Raw genomic sequence first — 12,900 nt, forward strand, 5'->3', positions numbered from 1 at the left:
TACAAAAATAGAGCAGGGCATTTCCAGCCAAGATCGGTCCGCCGAGTATCGAGAGAGACAGTGAAGACATTTTTGTCATCTATTACGAACTATTTTTTTTTACCACAGCCAAAATGAATATTTAAATCTGACTCTGAGAGGCCAGGTGTAGTGCCACGATGGCTGACACCACAACGTTGAGGGGACGACCAGGCCGAAATAAATCAATAAGCAGTCCACCTGGCAAGTGCCCTGTGTGCCTTATGGCCAATCCAGCCATGATCAGACGGCAGTCACAGGTGGCCAGCGGGGTACCGCTGTGTTGGAGTAACGAACTCCTTTGAAAATCTGAGGGCTACAGTCTTGTCAAGATGTGATCCGAGGAAGGCCAGAGAGGGCTGAAACCTCCTTACAAGGTCGCTGACAGCTTGGACTGGGACAACAAGGACAAACTCATCTGAAAGGGGCCCCTCTACTCGTTACATTCAATGCCATGAAGGTGCAATTCTGGGGCCCCTCATCTCCCTGGGCCCGGGACAAATGACCCCTTTGTCCCCCCACTGTTGGCCTCTCTGCCTCTTTATACTGATTCCTGTTACTGAGTGCGCAACATCTTTGTTCTTCATGAAAAGCCTTGGGTCAGGTTTCGAAAGCACTTATTTATTAGAAGAAATTGGTGTCCTGGATTTTAGACAGCAAGATGACCAAAGCCAAAGTATCAGTATGAGTGAATGAATAATACACAATGCAGTATCTGAAATAGATGAACAAAAACATGTGTGGCTGCATAGCTTAGATGTCATTTCAACAACATAATCATCCCTGAACACTAGTATGGATGGACGCTACTGCAGACACAACACAGCATCATGACACACTTGTGCACACACAGCAATACCAGGACAGCATACACACACACACACATACACACACATACACACACACACACACACACACACACACACACACACACACACACACACACACACACACACACACACACACACACACACACACACACACACACACACACACACACACCCTCACACGTACATCCACAGTGTGTGGCTCTGAGCTGCTGGGCTATTTTATTAGTCTGGCTGCGGAGCGGCCCGCTGTCTCCGTGATTAGCGGCCTAGCGCTGCGGCTTTGCTCGGGATTTAATTGTAATTATCAGAGGATTCGGACTGCTTGGCAGACACTGCTGTTGCACTGTGGGGGGTGTGGGAGGTTTGGGTGGGCAAGGAACGACGCAAGGGCTCACTGTGGATGATCTGGAGAGGAGAGGAGAGGAGAAGTGAAGAGAGGAGAGGAGAGGAGAGGAAAGGAGAGGAGAGGAGAAGGGTGGAGAAGAGAAGAGAAGAGAAGAGAAGAGAAGAGAAGAGAAGAGAAGAGAAGAGAGGAGAGGACAGGACAGGACAGGAGAGGAGGGTTGCAAGGGCTCACTGTGGAGGAGAGGAGAGGAGTGGAAATGGGAGGGAAGAGGAAAGGAGACGTGAGGGGAGAGGAGAGAAAATAGGGGAGGGTAGAAAGAAGAGAACAGAAGGGAGGACAGCAGAGGAAAGAGGAGGGAAGAGGAGGGGAAAGGAAGAAGAATGTGTTGGGTTATGTTGATCACAGAAAAGGCGGAAGGAATGCGGTTGGTGGGTGGTTTTCACAAGACGAGAAGAGGGGGAGAATTGAGAGGAGTGTTGGAGGGTAGAAGGCAGAAGAGAGGAATAGGAATGGATAGTGTGTGTGTGTGTGTGTGTGTGTGTGTGTGTGTGTGTGTGTGTGTGTGTGTGTGTGTGTGTGTGTGTGTGTGTGTGTGTGTGTGTGTGTGTGTGTGTGTGTGTGTGTGTGTGCAGGGCCGCTGACAGCTTTAGCTGGGCCCAGGACAAAGACATCTGAAAGGGCCCCAAACCCAATCAATAGGCCTACAATGTAATGAGGATACAATTCTGGGCTCCCTCTGTGTGTGTGTGTCAGGCTTGTACGAAATTCTGAATGGAAAGAATTTCCATTCAAAGTAATGCCATAATACGAACACTAGGTGGTGGTGTTCTATGTACTTTCAATGGGTGGTGTAGATTAAATTCAAAGAAATTCAAGGTAATGGCACCACCTAGTGTTCGTATTATGGCATTATTAGGGGCCAAGCAGCGAAGCTGCCTGGCACCTTATAGTGTTTCTACTGTTTCTTATTATTTTACTTTCCTCTGGGAGTCTATGGCAGCCCATAGAAACGTATGGTCGAAAATGCTAAAAATCGGCACACGCGTTCAGGACTGTGTCAGCATTACCCACAGCAATTTTTAGGTCCCCAGCCCCAACCCTCTAGCGCCACCAGCAGGCCAAAGTTGCAAGTACATTTCTGCTTGTAACTTTTGAACCGCTGGGTCAATTTTCAAAAACTTGGTATCGCTGGAATCCTTGAGCCGAGACGAATCCAACGCATCCTATGACGTCATTTTCCGCCTGGATAGTTTTCCCGCCATTTTGAATTTTGTGAAAAACAATAAAAACCCTACTACTCCCTCAATTTTTGACTTTTTTTTTCTGAAAATCGGTATAAAGCATCTCTGGACTGACCCTCACAAAATTTATGCCTTTAATTTTTTCTATCTTTTATCGTTTGGCCGTGACAGCCAATCAAAAATGGCTTAAAAGTCGCCAAACAGGAATTGTCACAGACATTCTTATCCATGCCATGACCCACCAAAACAAATTTCAGGTCGCTAGCTCAAAATATCTAGCGCCACCAGCTGGTCAAAATTTTAGCTACATTTCTGCCCGTAACTTTTGAACCGCACGCTCCATTTTAAATCTGGTGGTACCGTTGAAATCCTTGGGCCAAGACGAATCCAACGCATCCTATGACATCATCGTCAGCCAATCAAAAGCAAAACAGGAAGTGAAGTCATATCTTGGGAACCCATTGTCACAATCTTCTGCAAATTGTCACAGTCTTTCTTGTCAGTCCCATGACCCACCAAAAAAAAATTCAGGTCGCTAGCTCAAACTCTCTAGCGCCACCAGCTGGTCAAAATTTTAGCTACATTTCTGCCTGTAACTTTTGAACCGCATGCTCAATTTTTATTCTGGTAGTACTGTTAAATTCCTTGGGCCAAGACAAATCCAACGCACCCTCTGACATCATATCCGCCACAATAGAATGCCCGCCATTTTGAATTTGGTGAAAATCAATAAAAACCTATCTCCTCCCTCAATTTTTCACATTTTTTTCTGAAAATTGGTATATAGCATCTCTGGAATGGGCATCACAACACTTATGCCCTCAATTGTTTATATCTTTTATCGTTTGGCCGTGAAAGCCAATCAAAAACGGCCTGAAAGTCGCCAAACAGGAAGTGAAGTTATATCTTGGGAACCCATGCTCACAATCTTCTGCAAATTGTCACAGTTATTTTTGTACATCCCATAACCCACCATAAAAAAATTCAGGTCGCTAGCTCAAACTCTCTAGCGCCACCAGCTGGTCAAAGTTTTAGCTACATTTCTGCCTGTAACTTTTGAACCGCATGCTCAATTTTTAATCTGGTAGTACTGTTATAATCCTTGGGCCAAGACGAATCCAACGCAGCCTATGACATCATATCCGCCATAATAGAATGTCCGCCATTTTGGATTATGTGAAAATCAATAAAAGGCTCCTTATCCTTCAAAGTTCTGCTGATTTTCACAAAAGTTGTTACACATGATCTTTGGAGCACTCTAAAGTGATCCCTAAAAGGGCTTCATTACATATTCTACCGTTTGGCTGTAACTGCCAATCAAAATCCTCCAAACAGACACCAAACAGGAAGTGAGGTCATATCTCAGCAACCCATGGTCAGAATCTTTTGGTAATCGTCACACACATTCTTGGCTATCCCATGACTCCCCACTAGAACTTTCAGGTCTCCAGCTCACTCGTTAGCGCCACCGGCAGGTCACAAATCAAATTTCGAGGTATATTTCTGCTTGTAAAAAATAACTATGCGTGTCTCTGACAGTCTGCCTGCTCAGCTCTTTCGGTTGCCTTGGCGACTAAAGGGCTCTGCATACTTCAGGTGCGCACTTTGGCGCGAGTGGCGCGAGAACCATTAATGACGTCATCACTCGCGACAGACTAGTCATACTTCAAAAGCGCCCTGCTCGCATTGTCGGAAGTGCCCTCTGCTGTTCATGAGAGAAACAGCAGTATTTTTTGCAACTCGCAAGCGTGAGTTCTATGGATGTATAAAATAGAAAGCCAACCACGGCTGCTGTAGGGCTACTGAACGTCTGACTTGTGACTTACCACATTGAAACATATATGTTTTGTTGTAGCCTACATTGCCAGATCATTCCAAGACCATGTGAGAGTATTGTTCTGGCGGCAGAATTTATAAATAGATCGCCGAACACAACGTGCTTCTGAACAAAGTAAACAATTGTTTCACTGAACAACATTTAAGAGAGAAGATAAAATAACTCTCTAGGACATTTTATTATCCTCAAAATGATACAGGATCCATTCTGTAGTAGCCTACAGTAGTTGTAGCCTCTCTTCGCAACTCCTGCTTTGTCTGCCTACCTGCGTGGTCGCTGGTGGCGCACGACAAGTTACAAAAAATGTGGGGTGCACGACGTCGCGACACGGCAGCTAGCGCCACGGCGTGTGACGTCATTTTGGGTCACGTGACGGCGCGAGTGAGGTCGCGAGTGAGGTCGCGAGTAAAGTATGAAGGAGGGTAGCGCCAGTCACGACAAGTATGAATCCCCCTTTAGGCGGACTTCCTGCTTGGCCCCGCATTGCTGCTTGCAGCTATATTTTTGAATTGAAATTCTTTCCATTCGGAATTTCGTACAAGCCTGGTGTGTGTGTGTGTGTGTGTGTGTGTGTGGTGGTGGTAGTAGTGGGGTTGCTTGTCTTAAAGATGAGGCCTCACTGCACATAATACTAGTCTCCAGTGCTAGCGAGTCAGTCATAAAGCCCCACAGACTAAAAGCTTCCATGCCAGCCTGCATGGCGTTCTATATATGTCTGCCCACACACACACAGCCTGTTATTAATGGAGGATGTTGGTAACATGACGTCTATGAAGTTGTAATTAAACCATTAGAAGCGCTCTCTGGGTTTATTAGCGCTCAATTTTTTTTCTCCTCACCGTTTTTTTCCGCCGTCCTCAGCAGGTTTTTGTGAGCCAGTTTATGTCAGTGGCATTACGTCCCCGGCTCTCTTCGCTCGCATCTTTTTTATCTCTGCAAATGAATGCTGTAATTTATTGGAGGGGTCAAGTTCACCGCGGTGATCAGAATAGGAAATTACTCCCTGAGTGAGTAAGCCTAAGGAAAGAAAAAAATACAAGCCCATCAGTAGGGACACACTCAGTACTGTACATAACGCCCAGGGATGAGTTTCTCAAAAGAGAAGTTGTTAGCCTGTTAGCAACTTCGGTAGTTGCCAATGGGAAAATGCATTGAAAACAACAAAGTAGCTAATATAGTAAGCAACTTTGGCTTTGAGAAATTCACCCCAGAGCCGGTTTTAGCCAATAAGCAGACTGGGCAATTGCCTAATAGCCTGTCCTCTGTATGGGATCCTCAATAGTCAGCTTCTCCATAGTAAATACCAGCAAAAAAAGAAACAAAAAAATCAAGAAGGACCCCCATGTCCATATTTTGCCTAGGGCCCCAAAATGGGTAGAACCGACACTGACAACACCATAACAGCTTGTGGCCATGGAGAGGCAGACACTTATGGTGCAAATGGTCAGTGTTTACGTACATATAAAAATGCTGAGGTTGGAAAATATTTAGGGTTAAAAATTGGACCCAACAGCAACAGGGACACACAACAACACGACACATCACAACATGGCGTCAGCGTGTGATCAAGGAGATGCAGACGGTGAAAATAGTCAATGTTTATCTCCATATAAAAATGCTGAGGTTAGACCATATTTAAGGTACAAAAACCTTCTCTGCAGATATGCTGATAATTAGCATTTTTTGGGGGGTACATATCGACAACTGTTGATCCAACAAGATTAGCAACACCACATAGCATAGCAACACGGCTGTTCTGTAGGCCTATCCACCGTTACTGTTCAATTCTGACGAAGATGGGGCCTGAGGGAACCATAAAACAAGGCAGTGGGGGATGGTGGGTTGGTGGTTAAGAAACCTAATAGAAATCTTTGATCGTAACGTCTTCATCTTATTACTGCTTCTACAGGCTGCTTTCCTCACATTCTCTCCTCATGGCAAATTTGTGTTTTACTGTCGGCTTGATCCCCAGCACTGATTGAGTAGAGGCACTTGTTAGCGACTAGCCTGGCTATCACCAACCTTAATCACTAGTGAGATTTAGTCTTGGAACCTTCTGCAGCAGATGGGAACTAGAGCACAAAGCAGCATGGAAATTCCCTGGCTAGGTGGCGACATTATGGCTAGCTCCCCCCCCCCCCATCAGTTAAATGCAAGATACGGTAATGTAATGTAGTTTCATTTAATAGAGATTGTTTAATCCATTGTGATGAAAAGGTAATTTCATACAGTCTAATAAAGAGACTATAATGTAATTCAATGTCATACTAAAGAGACTGCCTGTCTGTCATAGAAGTCAACACTCTATTTCATTTTTAAACCAAACACTGACAAATGAACGGTACCGGCCACTCACGAAAGTAAATGCATATTTTGTGTCCAAAATTTAGTAGCCATTTCCACATTTAAATAGCACTTTGCTGGTGGATCGAGCCAATTTGCAACCCTGGTCTTTGGGAATCTGCCATGTTTTTCTAGTAAAATTGTAGTAGTTTCTTTTTATCTTTTTTTCAGTGTGTTTTGGTTTAATGTTTGCTTTTACTAATTGCCATTGCCTTTGGTCCAACTGCTGTGGTTGGACTGACCAGAGCACACCTATACAGAGCATAGACTTAATGTGTACAATCAACCAATAAATCCTACAATGTTGACTCAATTACATCTTTTCAACTTTACACCATCAATGGTGACCAAAACAGAATGTGGGTGGATCTAACATCTTTTTTTCCATCTGTGTTTTCAGTAGCCTATCAGGCTATTGAACGTCTTGTCATGTCGAATACTTCATTGCTGGAGGAGTCGTTGGAGTCATCAAAAAGCAGACTACACTAGACCATACCAGAAGAAGAGGAAGAAGAAGGCCCCGGCTCTTTTGATTAATGGTCGAGACAGCTCCTGGGTTAACAGAAATTAATAGGCAGCGCGAGATTTACATTTCTATTAGTGGTAAAGAAAGGAGCTGAAAATTAATGCTCCCCATTACACTGGAGGCACATTTCAGCTTGAGTAAAAAGAGAGATCGAGAGGGGGAAAAAAAGAAGGAGAAAGAGAGTGATGGAGAGAGATGAGAAGTGAGGGAGTGGGGGAGTTGGGCAGGAGAGGAAGACAGAGAGGAAGGTGGGAGAAAAGGAATGAGAAAGGAACAGAGAGAGAGAGAGAGAGAGAGAGGAATAGAAAGGAGGGATGAAAGTCGAGAGAGAGGAAGAAAAAGGGGAGGATTCTGACAGAGAGAGAGAGAATGAGAGAGAGAGAGAGCGGGAACGTGGGAACGGACGAGGGAGACACTATCAAAATGTATGAGAGGGCCCTTGATTGATGCGTCCGCGTAAGTTTCGACAGTAACACGGCAACTTGTTAATCACACACCTTGTCATGGCCATAGTCAGGAGGACAAGAGGCGGAGTGTTGGCGCTCCCATTTACTCGGGCCCCGGCCATTACGCCCGACGCGACGCGGGGTATGAATCAATGTAATAGTGGACTAGACGGGCCCAAGCATGTGCCTAGCCTACCTCCATTACCAGGGAAGCCGATGTGGTGGGACAAGAGGGTCAGTTGTCCCGGGCCCAGAGAGAGGGGGGGGAGGCGTAGGTATCAGAATTGGGTCTTCATTACATTGCATGTAGCCTATTGGGTGGTGGGTAGGTGCTTTCAGATGATTCTGCCCCGGGCCCGGCCGAAGCTGTCAGCGGCCCTGTCCATTACGCTCCCTCTGTCTCCATCCCCTCCCTCCTCTCCCTCTATAGTCTAGTGTCTGCACACACCGTACACACACACATCATATATTTAGGGCCCAGAGCCCGCCATCAACATGTCTAATGCTGGTAAACGCTTTATTCTACTGGAGGAGGACAACGTGAATCCTTATCCTCTTGTAAGACGTTTGCTTGTTGCTGTATGTTGTATACATTGCAAATGGAACACGTGGGGATTATGTACAAGTGCAATGAATTCAGAGGAAAATTCTAGAATGACATTACATTCTAGCCCAGTGTTTCTCAACAGGGGCTCTACAGTCCCACAGGGGGCCCTAGGGGGCGTTGGGGCGCCCTAGGGGGCGTTGAGGAGGATACAGCTGAAAGGGAGGACGGTGGTTAGTTGCCATTGGGGGGCATTAGTCTGTTTAATTGTATAATACTAAGGAGGACATTGGCAGGCTTATGATGAGGTCAAGGGGGCGTTGGGAGGAGGATTGTGATGAGGCCAAGGGGGCGTTTATTCAAAAAAAGCTTGAGAACCACTTTTCTAGCCACTTACGGTGTCCTCATTTGAGATGCAGACTTCACAAAGAAAACGAATAGAAAACATGCACTCACAAGAAAAACTATACAAAAAACTTTATTCAACAATTTGAAGCCCTGTGGGTGTAGTTTGTTCTGCCACTGGATTTCCTCACTCGCTTGTGGTAATTAAGCAACCCTTATTTGTTTAGCGGAGAAAAAAAAAATCTCAATTTTTTATGCATTAGTCATGTTCACCACAAGAGACGACTTTGAATACATGACCTGTCAGGGGAGCCACTCCGAGCAGAGTCAATTAAGAACCCCATAACCACCACGCCTGCCGTGTAGCGGTGGCATTCGCATAATTACAAGTGTTGCAGGCCAACTTTCTAATAAATAATAATAATAACAACAACATCAACAACAACAACTCAGGAGGAAGACTCCATATAGTCGCAGACAGAAGTAAACTTTTATGCCTTCTTCAATTAAGTTAGCGTGCAACTTTCAGGTCCAAACGAAGTCTTACACCACACCCGTCACCTACTTACTATGCCCAAATATGGATTTATTGATCTATCAATAATGAGTCATCAATCACGAGGGTTTTTTATAGAGAGACAATTAATCTATGTGACGTGTGACTTGGCGGGGTGGGGGTGGTGGTCAGAGCATGTCATGTTGTGCCGCTGGTAAAACACCATCCTATCTGTATTCACATTGGGTGCTGGCCACACGATACCCTGCAAGGCTCAAATGACACCAAGCTCTGGGGGGTTGTGTGTGTGTGTGTGTGTGTGTGTGTGTGTGTGTGTGTGTGTGTGCGTGCGTGCGTGTGTGTGCGTGTGCGTGTGCGTGCGCGCGCGCGCGCGCGCGCGTGTGTGTGTGTGTGTGTGCGTGCATGTGTGTGTGTGTGTGTGTGTGCGTGCGTGTGTGCGTATGTGTATGAGGAGGCAGCAAAGAGGCCTGTGGGGATAGTGCTTGGTGATGTCAGATCAAATATTTATGAACAGAACTGTTATCTCATTTATACTACATGGTCTTTGCTGAAATATCTCTCCTCACACTCATATAACTGCAGCAGTACGACAACAGCCATTTCATGTTCTGCTGCGTTAATGCACGATGGAGCATCCTTCAGAGCGTTGGCCAGTCTCCGACACTCACACAAAGTTGTGCAGTGGGCAAATTCATTATCTGCTAACATTATTTCACTCTCTATCGTAATCAGAGCATATACACTATGAAACTAGGGCCCATTTTTGCATACAAAGTTTATACAGGCTTTTTTATTACAAGGGCTATGAAATGGAAGTTATCTCTCACAATTCAAGCTCTATTCTTTATGTAAATGCAGGTAGGCTATGTGTATATGTAATACTATTTACTAATATAATTCTACATAAGAACATAATTTACCTGTGAATATGACATGATGAATTTGAGTGTTAATTCAACACTTATAGACTCTGGGACTCTAGAACATGTTAAACTGACTCTAAGTGTTGAATTAACGCTCAATTTTTAAAACCATTTATCTGCTATATTCTCTCTATTATACACTGTTCCATGTCCCCCTACATCCCAGTAACCGAGTAAGAAACTCAAAGCCACAAGATGAATATACAGGAATAGGTCAAATATATACAACAATCTACAGTTCTGTACATAGATATTAACCTATTCGTTTACATATAGCTGCAAAACATTTGTTAAACAATAAGACCACAGACGATACCCTACTATTACCATTATGTCAAATATTTCCATTGATGTACAGTTCTGTTCATAGATAGTAACATATTTGTCTCTTCTCACACTCATATAACTGCAGCAGTACGACAACAGCCATTTCATGTTCTGCTGCGTTAATGCACGATGGAGCATCCTTCAGAGCGTTGGCCAGTCTCTGACACTCACACAAAGTTGTGCAGTGGGCAAATTCATTATCTGCTAACATTATTTCACTCTCTATCGTAATCAGAGCATATACACTATGAAACTAGGGCCCATTTTTGCATACAAAGTTTATATATACAAAGTCTCTCACAATTCAAGCTCTATTCTTATGTAAATGCAGGTAGGCTATGTGTATATGTAATACTATTTACTAATATAATTCTACATAAGAACATAATTTACCTGTGAATATGACATGATGAATTTGAGTGTTAATTCAACACTTATAGAGTATTCTGGGACCAAATTCACTCTAGAACATGTTAAACTGACTCTAAGTGTTGAATTAACGCTCAATTTTTAAAACCATTTATCTGCTATATTCTCTCTGTTATACACTGTTCCATGTCCCCCTACATCCCATTAACCGAGTAAGAAACTCAAAGCCACAAGATAAATATACAGGATTATGTCAAATATATGCAACAATCTACAGTTCTGTACATAGATATTAACCTATTCGTTTACATATAGCTGCAAAACATTTGTTAAACAATAAGACCACAGACGATACCCTGCTATTACCATTATGTCAAATATTTCCATTGGTGTACAGTTCTGTTCGTAGATAGTAACGTATTTGTTTTGACAGCAAAATCATATTATTAGCATTTCTGTCAGATCCACTCTAGTCAAAAATGAGACGAGAAACAGAGATACATTTCAGAAGCTTTATTTCTGATTGCATATTTGTGTTTGGCGGTATGGCTCTGTTCGGAGGAAGCTCCCCGGCTTCTCCATGAGCTCCATGGAAGCCAAGACGGGGAACAGCAGCATCCTCAGGTGGAGTGCCTTCCATTTAACTGGAAAGGCAACATACCCCCTAGAACAGAGCAAGCAACAATGACAACAGTATGACATTGTTTGGCAATGATAAGTCTGGTGGAGCAGGGGAGGTGGTGGGTGCAAAACAAGCAGCAAAAAGCAATGACAGGAAAACAAATTCGGTAGTTTAAATAAAGCGTGCCAAAGGCCAGCATCCAATTGCGAGCAGCAGCTGATTAACTAAAGCGCAGCTGATTAGAGGACTGCTGTAGGGGTTAGGTCGGCGTCAGCCAATAGGCAAAAGGGAGCGTTGACTACGTGGTCTGCCAGAACTAACGCTAACGCTCGATTTCTGTCAGATCCACTCTAGTCAAAAATGAGACGAGAAACAGAGATACATTTCAGAAGCTTTATTTCTGATTGCATATTTGTGTTTGGCGGTATGGCTCTGTTCGGAGGAAGCTCCCCGGCTTCTCCATGAGCTCCATGGAAGCCAAGACGGGGAACAGCAGCATCCTCAGGTGGAGTGCCTTCCATTTAACTGGAAAGGCAACATACCCCCCAAACAGACCATACCAAAAACGCAGCCCAAACAATTGGATTAGTTGGAAACGGGGCATCTACAACCCCCCGAAACAGAATATTAGTCCACCAAATGTGAATAACGATTAATGAATATCGTGACATTAGTTATGGAACTGCGGTAATACCTGATGTTAAAAGAGGAGTGCTATGCTAGACCGGAATATGGTCCGAGACACGGAGTATTTACTTGCCCAGCAGCAGCAAAATGAAAAGCTAGCCCAGCAGCAGCAAAATAAAAAGCTAGCCCAGCACCAGCAAAATAAAAAGCTAGCTAGCTAGATATACAGATAGATTGTGGCCAATACAGATAGAAAAAGAAGCAGAAAAAGCGTGCCTAGAGGCGGTGGCAAGGCCTGCAGCAGTTACATGGGCCTGTAGAAGTCAAGGGGAGATTATTATTATTATTATTAAATTGTATTTATGTTTTTATTATTAGGCTATTTTATTTTTATTTATTTTTTTAATTTATTTATTTATTATTTTATTTATTTATTTATTTATTTTTTTTTTTTATTTTTTTTTTAAGTCACCAGCCAATGAGTAGCGTAAAATGTAATTACCTGCCAGCATTACGTATTGCTTGGCCGCAGCTAAAACACACGAGACTAGCGGTTAAGCGCCCCATGCCACCAGCTGAGAGTAGACACGGGTAAGATAATAGACTAGACTGGCTGTCGGACAGAATGAACTATATATGATGTACATAAGAAAAAAAAAAAAGTGTCGAAGATGGTTAAATATACTGGCCAAGATTCATTAGGGTAACGTACACCAGACCAGGGGCAGTAGATGGGCTAGGCTGGCAAAAAATAAAAAAAAAAAAAAAAAAAAAAAAATAAATAAACAGCAAATGGGCTTGGTGGGCATCAGAAACATTGGGCTAGGCGGACAGCAGCAGCAATGGGTTAAGCGGGCAGCAGCAGCAGCAATGGGTTAAGTGGGCAGCAGCAGCAGCAATGGGTTAAGCGGGCAGCAGCAGCAATGGGTTAAGCGGGCAGCAGCAGCAATGGGTTAAGCGGGCAGCAGCAGCAATGGGTTAAGCGGGCAGCCAGCAGCAGTAAACTGGCTAGCCAGGCGGGAAGCAGCTGTAAATGGGC

Source organism: Engraulis encrasicolus, chromosome 3, assembly GCF_034702125.1.
Source record: "Engraulis encrasicolus isolate BLACKSEA-1 chromosome 3, IST_EnEncr_1.0, whole genome shotgun sequence".
Lineage (NCBI taxonomy): Eukaryota > Metazoa > Chordata > Actinopteri > Clupeiformes > Engraulidae > Engraulis > Engraulis encrasicolus.